The sequence below is a fragment of the Tupaia chinensis genome, unplaced genomic scaffold (genome assembly GCF_000334495.1).
Source record: "Tupaia chinensis unplaced genomic scaffold, TupChi_1.0 Scaffold149560_1, whole genome shotgun sequence".
In the NCBI taxonomy this organism is placed as follows: Eukaryota; Metazoa; Chordata; class Mammalia; order Scandentia; family Tupaiidae; genus Tupaia; species Tupaia belangeri.
Window position 1 is genome coordinate 2,454,640 of NW_006209405.1, and position 9,996 is coordinate 2,464,635.

General features: G+C 45.5%; 1 protein-coding gene across 2 annotated transcripts in view; it reads right to left on the reverse strand.

Moving 5' to 3' along the window:
* Nucleotides 1-135, reverse strand: part of MOSPD1 (motile sperm domain containing 1) — a 31,561-nt gene extending 31,426 nt beyond the window's left edge. For both annotated transcript variants that reach the window (XM_006171432.2, XM_006171433.2), the window contains exon 1: nucleotides 9-135. The gene's annotated coding sequence lies outside the window, so the exon portion shown is untranslated. The remainder of the gene's footprint in view (nucleotides 1-8) is intronic.
* Between the last annotated feature and the right edge of the window lie 9,861 nt (nucleotides 136-9,996).

Genomic DNA, 9,996 nt, shown 5'->3' on the forward strand with positions numbered 1-9,996 from the left:
ACTCTCACCTCGGCAACACCGGCTCCTCGGAAAGCAGCTGCGACTGCTCCTCCGCTCCTTTGTCAGCGTCTCTGGGTTGCACTGCCTGCTGGGATACCGGAGGACTCAAATGCCACCTCTCTCCGCCCTCGAGGATGAGCCTCGGCTCGGGGGTGGGTGGGAAGAGGAAGAAGAGGTGGAGTCGGGGGCGGGGACAGAGCTGGAGGGCGGGGCTTCGCTGTTGCCACCTGGCCTCTCCGGGTTTCTTCGCTCCCAGAGCTCCAAACTTCTTCCTTCCCTGCCCTCTGACCTACCCTCTCCTCCCACCGCCTTTCGAGGGGAGGGAGACTCACAGAGGGCATCCTCCTTGCACTTGTTAGACAGTCACCCCTGACCTGCTCTGTCTCACTCCCCTACACACGCGCATGGCCATGCACATCCACACACCCAGTGTGTACCAAGGCCACTGCTTCCACCTGTGTGACGCGTCTTACTGATGGTCATTTTCTCCACTCCACCCTCAGCCCTACAGACCCTGTTTGGACCCCACGGCTGTTTTTGCTTGGACAGGTGCAAGCCTCTCTTTGGTCTCTCTTCTTCCACTCTTACCTGTGTCTACACCATTTCCCCACACAGCAACCAGTGGGATCTGTCAATGTGATAGTTATCTATGTGACTGTTACTTTTCTGCTTAAAACCTTCCTACTGAGGAACTGCTGGCATGTGAGGTCCTCTCCAACTTTATTCTGATGCGCTCAGTACTGTCTCAACAAACAGGCCATCGTGGAAGACAGTGGTGCCTGAGACAACAACCAGCACTGGCTGCCCCAAACATTCTCTCCTGAAAGGAAGCTACCTTGTCAATAACCACCACAGGCCCCTTAGGGTCTCATTAAAGACAGACTTTTCACAATTGATTTTTACTAAAATGCTCAGTAAGGAAGAGAAAGTTCTGCAGCCCCAGATGCCCTCTCCACAAACATAAGGCCCCAAAATATTTCCCCAGTTGCCCTATCCAAGCAGCAGGCTCAGGCCTCTGGTGCCTCTCTTTGTTCACAGATTCTCTCACTTTGTAACGCCCCTCTCACCTTGGGAATACCTGCCTATGTTTTAAGGCTCAGTGGAAATGCCACTTCCTCCACTAACCTTCCATGATCGTCCATGAGAACCATTAACTTCTGCTTCATCACCATAGAACACTGCTTATTCTGCTTTGCAGTTCTTCCTAACTTAGGTAGTCACTAGTCCTATGTAAGTCTTCCTTTCTCTCCTACCAAGACCAGGAATTCTTCAGACCTGGCCCACAGCTAAGCACAGCGCCTGGTCCAGACAAGACATTCATACATTTGATGAAATGAAATCCTTCATCTCCACTGCATTTGAAGTCCTAATAGGCCCAGAAGGGATCCTAGGCAAGGCCTCATAAAGCAACCACCCTTCCTTCACTGGGGCATCTCCATCTTGACCTGGTCATGTGTGGATTTTGCAAACACAAACTGGTTAGGCAGCAGAACATTGCAAAAGGACCAAAGCTTATTCTTCCCTTGCAGGTCAGACTGGTTTGTGGTACAATATGTGGCTGTGGAAAATGTAACTGGTACAGCTCACATGAGAATCCAGTGTAGAATAATTGTATGATGCCAGAGAAGCCAAGTTTCCAAAGGCAGACATCTCCTCGCTTTGGGAGGCTTCTTGCTCCTGTTTGCTTCACGCTACCCTTGGACTCTACGTCTTTTCAGACCTTGCAAACTGTCCATGACATAAGTGGACATCTCGCTTTGTCTTATTCTTGAGTCATTTAACATGCACTTGCTTTCTCTCCAATTACATCATAGATTATTCACTGGCAGGGTTTCCTCATCCCTAAAACAAGGACAAAGATCCTTGGCCTACACAGTTTGCCGGGCTCTTAAGATGTTCTAATGTAGTGCCTTTTGGGCGGAACCGCCATCTTCCAGTTATTAACCAAAATGATGAACACAAAGGGAAATAGGAGAAGCACCCACTATATATTCTCTAGGCCTTTTAGAAAACATGGAGTGGTTCCTACAAGAAAGGTGCTGTTGTAGACATCAAGGGAATGCGTACTGTTCAAAAAGGAATGCCCCACAAGTGTTACCATGGCAAAACTGGAAGAGTCTACAATGTTACCCAGCATGTTCTGAACAAACAAGTTAAGGGCAAGATTCTAGCCAAGAGAATGAATGTGTGTATTGAGCATATTAAGCATTCTAAGAGCAGAGGTGGCTTCCTAAAACGCGTGAAGGAAAATGACCAGAAAAGAAAGAAGCCAAAGAGAAAGGTACCTGGGTTCAACTGAAGCGCCAGCCTGCTCCACCCAGAGAAGCACACTTTGTGAGAACCAATGGAAAGGAGCCTGAGCTACTGGAACCTATTCCCTATGAATTCATGGCATGATGGGTGTTAAAAATAGACTAATCTGTGGTCTATAAAAAAAAGATGTTCTAATGTAGTAATGTCCACAGTATATGTGATAATGTACACTAGAATTGCTCTTGGAACATAAGGTCTGTTTTATCCTTACATTTTGAAAATCCTGACCTTCTATTTATTATGTATGAGTATTTGAGACTCCACTTAAAAATCAAAGGCTTGGGATCAGCAGATGGTGTAGTGGTTACATCGCTGGACTCCCACTTAGTTGACTGTAGTTCAAGTCCCAGACCTGGTGGCTTCAAACTCACGTCGGGTGCATGTCCGTGTATGCCCAAAATCCCAAGAGGAGAATGGAGGAGAAGGGAATGTGTCATGGCCATCCCTCCAAGGGGCTGATTTTTCTCTGTCTCTTTGATGAGCGCATGTGCCCTATAGCAAAACAAAACAAAACAAAACACACACACACACACACACACACACACACACAAACCTCTCTTTAAAAAAAAAGAAAAGAATCAAAGGCTTTATTGCCAATATCTTGGGTGGGCTGCTTTTGAGCTGAGGTTAGTTTGTGAAAGGAGGCCTGTTTCTTTGAGGCTAGGGCTGGGGACTGAAAGATGTGGCTAAAAAGGGTTGAATAACAGCAAGGTTTCAGCCGCATTCTCACCCGATGACAATGCAGACATGGTCAGTCCAGCCACACAGAGGTATTAAGGCCATACCTTTCATTTGAGACTGCTCGCCCGTGTTGCATTGCTAGTCCATTTTGATAGGTTTTGCCCAGAGCTCCTCTCCTAGTCATTCTTGTCACAGCTCATTTTGGAAAAATTAGGGGACAGGAGTAATAACTGCAGTCATTTGGTGGCACAGCAGAGACTAGGGAGTGTTTACTTGCTGGGAGTACTTTTCGCCAAAGCAGGAATTGATTTCCATTGTTGCACTAACTGGCTGTATGACCTCAGGCAAATCCTTTCTTCTTCCTGGGCTTAGAAATTCAGTTATCTCTACAATGAAGTTGCTGGACAAGAACAAGTCTGTGGCAGGCCTGCCCAGAAAAGTCTGTTCAAGGTCTTGGAGTAGACTTTGTCCTTTAAACTTACAGAACCAAACCACAGAAAAATTATCCTGAAGTTATCATCCCTTCCATGCCATGACCCATAATAAAGATACAAAAATCACCAAGTTATCAACTGCTCAAGAACACTTACTGAACTGCTTGCTAGATAGATGACTTTGTTTTACTCTTTAGATAGTGGGAATGTTTTCCAAGCTCCAGGAGCTTGGGATGGCCTCAGACATGTCTGCAGGGAGAGCCAAGGGTGGTTTTTCATCCTCTTTCGTGGCAATCACAGCACCTGTACTCTCTGTACCTGTTGGGTTACAACACTGTTACACAAGGTCCTCTATTCACTGTGCTACGGAAAGTTGGCCAATATCAGGAAGCAGTCTCAGACATACTGTTAGGGGGAGAGAAATGAAAGCCAGGACTCTGGGAAGCCTCTGTGCAGATAGAAGATGACTGTGGAATGAGGCAGGAGAGGCAGTGTGGTTTACTGGAAGACTGTAGAGTCATGGTCTGTGGAAACTGGAGCAAGTTGCTAACTTCTCTGAGCTCAGATCCTTCATTTGTAAACCCTTGCTTTATAAGACGACCTGGATAGAGGAAATGACGAGTATTTGCAAAGAGACTAAAACAGAGAAGGCCTTCAGTATGCGTTAATTGGTATTATGAAGAACCTAGGACTTGACCAAGAGAGAAATAATGGCCATAGGCCATTGACGCTAGTCAACTTTGTTGTAAAAATTCAAGGAAGGGAACCAGCAGTTGGCGTGATGGCTGTGTCGCTGGACTCCCACGTAGTCGACCGCGGTTCACGTCCCGGACCCGGTGGCTTAAAACTCACGCCGGGCGCGTGTGCATGCATGCCCAGGATCCCGAGAGGAGAACGGAGGAGAAGGGATTGCGGCGTGACCATCCCCCCTGGGGGTGATTTCTCGCTTTCTGTCTCTAATGTCTCTCTCTGTCTGTCTGGCGAGCGCACGCGCCCTATAGTGAAAATCTCTCAAAAAAAAAAAAATTCAAGGAATAGGGCTAACCAGTGGCAGTGACATGGTGGTTAGGGCAGCTGGATCCCACATGACTAGCTTTGTGGTTCAAGTTCTGCACCCAGAAGATGGAGGGACACAATGGGTATGTGTGCGTGTGTGCCCAAAATCCCGAGGAGAGAAGGGAGGAGAGGTGATTGTGGCATGGCCATTCCCCCTGGAGGGTGATTTCTTGCTCTTTCTCTCTCTCTCTCTATCTCTCTCTCTCTCATGAGCACACACACACCCTATAGTGAAAACAAAAACAAACAAACAAAAAAAAAACCCAAAAAACAACAATTCAAAGGATATTGATAATGGGGGAGGCTGTGTGTAAGGGAGGGTGGGGGCTATAGGGAGACTTGGTACAATTCTCTCAATTTTGTTGTGAACCTAAAACTATTCTAGAGAAACAAAGTATTTAAGAAAAAAACTCAAGGGGAGTTCATACTATCTAATGATGATTTAGTTCAGATGCCAGATTGGGTCTCTCCCAATTCCAGCTTCTATCTCAGCACCCTCCAGATGCTTTCCAGGCTATACTTCCTCATACTGGGGCCTCCCTGTTCTGGGGCATTCATACATGCCATTTTGCTTCTATTCTGCAGCAGACGCCAATGAGTTTTGCCATTTCCCACAAGAAATACAGATATGCTCAGCATTTTCTAAATTTGGTACCTTCATCGAAGTTTTTAAAAAATCTTACTTATTTCAGTGGTGCAGTGGTTAAGGTGGCTAGATCCCGCATGGCCAAGTGTACTGTTTGAGTCTCAGACCTGGTGGCTTGGAAAATATGCTAGACATGTGCATGCTGGCCCAAACTCCCAAGAGAAGAGAGGAGAAAGGATTACGGTGTGGCCATCCCTTCTGGGCATGACTTCTCACTTTTCCTCCCTCTCTTTCTCTCTAATAAGCACCCACACCCTATAGCAAAAAATAAACAAACAAAGCCAAAATTTCTTGAGCAAGAGAGACAACCAACAGAATCCTAATGCCATAATCCACTCCCAGCCTCAGCCAGTTCCAGGTCATGGGCACACATGCCCAGCAACTCAGGGAGGTCTTCAGACACAAGCCCCAAACCTTCCCGTGTGGGTCAGCCTCATATAGTATTACATTTTAACGCACTACCCAGCCCTGACTTTGCTGAAATTTTTAAGGGTCGTAGAGGAGGAGGACCCACATCATTCCTTGACAGCCTTCTACTGTCTCCACCCTTTCACTGTTTCTTTCCAAAGTGCACACTTCTATCACTCTACCCTTCATGCTTAGCTCCCTGACTTCTCTCACAAATGGCAGTCTCACTAGGAAAAATCTGGATTTTTTTCTATTAATCTAGTAGCTGCCCCATAAGATATATTTATATTTAAAGCTTAAAATTGTACTGGGACCAACAGGTGCAATGGAGGTTAAGGCACTGGGCTCCCACATGGCTGAATGTGGCTCGACTCACAGACCCAGTGGATTAAAAATGTGATTATGTGCCCGAAGTCCCAAGAAGAGAATGGAGGAGAAGGGATTGTGGCATGGCCATCCTTCCTGGGGGAGGGAGTGATAGCTCACTTTCTCTCTCTCCCTCTGTCTCTGGTGAGCACACATGCCCTATGACAAAAACATAAATACAATAAAAATACCACACCAAGACTTTTGTGGCTCCCCATTCAAGGAAGATGCCAAAAGGCGGGACTAACATTTCAGTAAGCATCTGAGATGTAGAACCTTTCACACTCACCTACTTCCCTATCTTCCTTGTGGGCAAACTTGGAAGGCAGACTGAAGCAACATACTAAAAAAAAAGAAACGTGTGTTTAAGGTAAGATCATATGCAACAGCACATCTGGGAGTGTGTTCTCACAGAGGCACAAATGATTTCCATGACGGGGATGAGTAAGCCACAGCAAGAAGGTCTTGCAATAACACATACTTAAGATGTAACTTGTACATAATTAGACTCCACTTCAGTCCACGTGATCCTGTACATCAAAAGTGACCAGCCCTATAATCTAGTTGTAAGCATTTTTCCCAGTGGCCACGGGGGGAGGCAGGTAAGCTATATTGCGGTGTGCCGGTCAAGAGCATAGGAGCATTGAGATCCCACTGAAAACCTCATCTTCGACACTCACTAGCTGTGTGAGGCCTTGGGCAAGTTTGCTTTTTGTTAACTTCCATTTTCTTATGTGTAAAATAGGAGTGCTTATATAAATGTTGTGGTTATGATATGTAACTCCATGAAATACATTTTTAAAAAATTTGCCAGAGGGGGTGTGTGCTCACCAGATACATAGAGATTGAGAGAGAGAACACGCACCCCCTCAGTGGAGTGTGATCACACTACAACTCCTCCATTTCTGTAGCTTGTAAGTTTTTGGGTTGTTGGTTTAGGGCGTGTGCGCTCTCTGGAGAGACAGAAAGAGACGGAGACACAAAAAGTAAGAAATCACCACCACCACCCCCCACGGGGGATGGCCATCCTAGAATCCCTTCTCTGTTATTCTTTCCAGGTCTCGGGCACACATACACATGCACAAGGTGTGAGTGTCAAGCTGCCAGGTCCAGGACTCAAATCACAGTCAACTACGTGGGAGTCCAGCAACGTAATCATTATGCCATCTGCTGGCCCCGCTGTTGGGATATTTTTGGGCACACTTGCACACACACTCAGCGTGTTTCTCAAGCTACTGGGTCTGAGGACTCAAACCACACAGACAGTCATATGGGATCCAGCCCCCTTAACCACCAGGCCATAGGACCAGCCCCCAAATACATTTTAGACATTGGCATTTTTAGTCAAATCACCGCCTAGACATATATTTAGAATTGTCGCTTAATAAATGGAACTTCACCTTTAAAATCTTAAGAATGTAGTTAAGAAGTAGTTTCAGAAGTCAATTCTAGTTTAATCCGGTTACACACACCCAAACAAGCTCCTAGTCTTTGATGCAAAACCCCCAATTAAAAACACGCTTAACCAATAAAAACTAAGTTACTAAGGATCATGTCACCAAAATACACCCTGGCAAGCGGTACTTTCAAACTGGGATGCTCAAGCTTGCTTGACTGGACATTTCTAGCAGTGGTAGTGCATGATTGCCTACGCCCTTGTCATTGTATAGGATCTGTGACTTTTGTGTCTAGAAATACCATTCTGTGGCCACACTAGCAAGCCTCTGAAAAGAGGCAAGAAACACTGTGACAGCAATTTATCTACCAGCAGCTCAAGTTGCTTTCTCCCCTTCAGTCATCTGCGAGAACTGCAGCATGTTAGGGAAAGTCAACTACAGTGGAAGTGACGCACAGCTGTCACATTGCCTACAAACATTGACAAACCAAGAGACTTTTCTGTTTAAAACTGTAGAGATTATTTAGGTCCAAGTAACAAATGCTTTATTTTGTTTGGTTGAAGCAATCTTAAAATATTTAAACCAAAGGCAATCCTGGGTCTTCTTGGCCCTATTGATAAGAATAATCCCATAATCCCATAGCTGTTTTTTTGGACTACATGTTTGCTCTGTTGATAGCATTTAATAGTGATGTGTTGTAACTCAGTAAGTGCTCGGGTCGAAGCCCCTACAATGTTAAATAACTTGAATGGGACTGTTAGAAACTGGAGTTTATTTCAAAGGTATAAGCATTTTCTGGTTTTGATAAGTATAGTTTTGGGGCCAGCAGGTGGCATGGTGCTAAGGTCTTGTACTCCCACATGGCCAACCACGGTTTGAGTCTCGGACCTGGCAGCTTGAAAATCACGACTGGCATGTGTGCATGTGTGCATAGAATCCTGAGAAGAGAATGGAGGAGAAGGGATTGTGGCATGGTACCCTCTGGGAGGTGATTTCTCAGGTTCCCTCTTTCTGTCTCTGACAAGTGCATGTACCCTATGGCAAAACTAAAAAAAAAAAAAAAAGTATGAGTGTACACACTTTTTGAAGCAAATGTTTCTTTGTTTCGAAATCTACCTGAAGTGTCCTATAGTCTAACTAATACAAGACCACAACCCACCACCATCCACGCCACCCCATTCCCAGTATCTTTAGGAGATGATAATCTCATGGCTTTTCATTCCCTCAAATCTTGGCTGAATTCCTGTGGCCTGAGTCTGTACCTCCCAGAGGCCATTAGGACTGAAATCTAGGATAGCTCAGACCCTTCTAGTTACATATTAACCCCCATCTTCTCCCATCTTGTGCCTTGTCCTAATACTCTTCTTTTCTCTTACTCGAAGTTCTGCTCTATTCTCAGCAATAAAACACTTCCATCATGCCTGTTCTGGAATGGCTGCTACAAAACGATTATACACTCATATCTTCAGCAGTTTTACCATCTCCTTACCTTAACAGAAAACTTACTTTTCTCTGAGAACACCATTTACTATGCAGCCCTGTTGAATAATGGCTAATTAGTCTCTTAGCACCCACATTCCATACTCTGCGAGTAGGGGCTGCTGTCCTCCATGCTGGGAAAGCTACTTTCTAACCATTCTGCCCTCCTTAGAGTTCCCTACAGTTTGAGTCTGGGAATGCTTCCCTATTTTGATTCTTGTTATCTACTGAATTCCTGCACTCTTGTGTATCCACAAGAGACTCCAGTAACCAGCCCTTAGCTTCCCTCTGTGTTGTGAGCTTTGCTGCCATCAACCTGGGGGACTTCAGTGTCCACGTGGTCAACCTGCCCATTACCCTGGCCATTCTCCTTTCATAGAAAGATTTTTCCTATAGAGCAATGTGCACTCGCCAGAAAGACAGAGAGAGACATAGAGACAGAAAGTGAGAAATCACCACCCGGGGGGATGGCCACGCTTCAATCCTTTCTCCTCCATTCTCGTCTTGGGATCTTGGGCACACATGCACATGCGCCTAGCTTGAGTTTAAGCCACTGCATTCGGGACTCGAACCATGGTCAACTACATGGGAGTCCAGAGACAAAGCCATTATGCTAACTGCTGGTCCCACCCTGGCCATTCTTTTTCTTGATCTATATATTTCCAATGACCCTCTCCCCCATAGCCAGCCACTCCAATGTTATAGTCTAGACTATATAATACACAGAAACTTATCATAATTCAAAATTCTGCTTTCCAACCACACCTCCCATTATACTGTTTCCAGTATCTATCTTTCAGGAAATGTGACTCTATTCATCCGCTTAGAAGTAAATCTGGATTGGGACCAGCAGTTAGCATAATGGCTATTTTCCTGGACTCCCATGTAGTCGACCACGGTTCAAGTCCCGGATCCATTGGCTTAAACTCACACCAGGCACGTGTGCGTGCGTGCCCAAGATCCCGAGAGGAGAATGGAGGAGAAGGGATTGCGGCGTGGCCATCCCCCCGGGGGGTGATTTCTCGCTTTCTGTCTCTATGTCTCTCTGTCTTTCAAGCGAGTGCGTGCGCCCTATAGGATAAAACCTCTATGAAAAAAAAAAGAGAAGTAAATCTGGCTTAACCTAAAATGGTGATTTTCAAATTGTCATCTATGGAGGCCCCTTTCTAAAGCACCACAAAATCAAAACTGTTTGCATAAACATAGTCATTATTTG